Raw genomic sequence first — 1497 nt, 5'->3', positions numbered from 1 at the left:
CGCACGTTTGATCTGCCTCTCACTATAACCATTCTGACGACAGGTGACTTCGAGATGTGCTAGCTCAGCTGCCAAACTTTTACGGTCTGAGAAAACGTGGGCCCTGTGAACCAAGGTACGACGTAACCCTACACGCTGAGCTGGACGGTGACAACTATCAGCTCGCAGCTACAAGTCAGTGTGAGTAGGCTTCCTATAAACGGAATGTCCCAACGTACCATCAGTCTTCCTTCTGACCAACACATCAAGGAAAGGAAGGTATCCATTCTTTTCCACCTCCATAGTGAACTGAATATTCGGGTGGATTGAATACAGGTGTTCCAAAAACCGGTTTAAACTGTCACTACCATTCGCCGGGAAAAGTTAAGGTCTCACAATGTACGGAATTCATTGCGTCTGACGTTGTGGATGACCTCGACAGTTGACAGGTGAGGAAGATATTAGTTATGGAGTCAGACACCAGTCCACGAAAGATGGAAAATCTCCAATCTGCACTGGGAGGCGTGGTAACGTAATGGTTGTCAATCATTGGTGGCATTGCAAATTTAGTCCGCCGATGACAACGCCGAGAGGAGGAAAAGTTCGAGGAGTCTGTGAGATAAAGAGCCTGATGGGAAGTGAAGTGAGGGTTGGTGAGACACCGAGAGAGCAAGAGGACATGGTGGCCGCTCGACCCAGCACCTACTTAGTATGATCCTTACTGCCATCCTAATACCCTCGTCTCTTTCTGAGTTATTGTTTTCCTTTATTAAATGGACGAATGCTTACTGTCCAGTGCTTGGCAATGAAGAGCTCGACTGAGTAGTGCAGTTTCCTTGCCTAACATCCGCCTCCGGACACCGTGATTTCACTGCTTCCGCTCCTAGGGTGGGGCGATCTCATTTGTAATCCGCGTGTCATTTCACGCCAGAGACGGGAATTTTCAGTTCGCTGCAACGTCATACTTTTGAAAATGACAGCCAGGCTGGCAGCGGGACAGAGGGAATCCCAATTGGGAGTATTTGGAAGGCCGACCGTGGTGGCTGTGCGGTTCTAGGCGCAGCAGTCCGGAACCGCGGGACTGCTACGGTCGCAGATTCGAATCCTGCCTCGGGCATGGATGTGTGTGATGTCCTTAGGTTAGTTAGGTTTAAGTAGTTCTAAGTTCTAGGGGACTGATGACCCATAGTGCTCAGAGCCATTTGAACCATTTTAGCCAGTATTTGGAAGGGGCTTCCAGTTCCGGTATACGCCTGATAACCAGGGGACACGTTGCAAAAACGCAAATTTATGTGTATGTGTGTGTATGTAAGGCGCTGTGTGGTTTGTGCGAGGTCAGAGTAACAAATATTAACAGCTCGTCTTATGGCGCCACCTATAGTTACCAAGTAAGAGAATGGGAATTAGAATCTGTCATCCCGACCACAAGCCTGAAAATACTGGTCCTCTGTTATTTACACTCAACACTGAAATTCGTTCTCTTATTTGTTATATGTATTAGCTTTGTTTCACGTATTC

The sequence above is a fragment of the Schistocerca cancellata genome, chromosome 7 (assembly GCF_023864275.1).
Source record: "Schistocerca cancellata isolate TAMUIC-IGC-003103 chromosome 7, iqSchCanc2.1, whole genome shotgun sequence".
Taxonomy (NCBI): domain Eukaryota; kingdom Metazoa; phylum Arthropoda; class Insecta; order Orthoptera; family Acrididae; genus Schistocerca; species Schistocerca cancellata.
Note: the sequence above shows the minus strand (reverse complement) of the source record.